We start from the raw sequence: 472 nt of genomic DNA on the forward strand, positions 1-472 counted from the left end.
GTGGGGAGGAGGGATGGGGAGGGAAATAGAGGGATGGAGAGCGGAGAGGTGGAGGGATGGAGACAGGAAAATAAGAGGGACGAGGATGGAAAATAGCGGGATGGGGAGAGGAAAATAACGGGATGGGGAGAGGAAAGATGGAGGGATGGGGATGGAAAATAACAGGACAGGGAGCGGAAAATGAGAGGGATGGGGATGGGAAAATAAGAGGGATGGGGTTGGAAAATAGAGGGATGGAAAATAACGGGATGGGGAGAGGGAAATAAGAGGGAGGGGGTTGGAAAATAGAGGGATGGGGAGCGGAAAGATGGAGATCGGAGAAGAGGGAGGGCTGGGGAGCGGAAAACACGGCGGGATGGAGAGTGGAGAAGACGGAGGGATTTGGGGCGGAGAATACGGAGGGATGGAGATGGGAAAAGACGGGGGGGGGATGGGGGTTGGAAAATAGGGGGATGGGGATGGGAAATAGGGG

General features: G+C 55.3%; 1 protein-coding gene across 1 annotated transcript in view; it reads right to left on the reverse strand.

Annotated features, from left to right (window-relative positions):
* GABBR1 (gamma-aminobutyric acid (GABA) B receptor, 1) overlaps positions 1–472 on the reverse strand; it is a 14,670-nt gene that overhangs the window by 11,894 nt on the left and 2,304 nt on the right. The gene's annotated exons all lie outside the window — the stretch shown is intronic.

Source organism: Haliaeetus leucocephalus, unplaced genomic scaffold (assembly GCF_000737465.1).
Source record: "Haliaeetus leucocephalus isolate CR32 unplaced genomic scaffold, Haliaeetus_leucocephalus-4.0 Scaffold282, whole genome shotgun sequence".
Classification (NCBI taxonomy): domain Eukaryota; kingdom Metazoa; phylum Chordata; class Aves; order Accipitriformes; family Accipitridae; genus Haliaeetus; species Haliaeetus leucocephalus.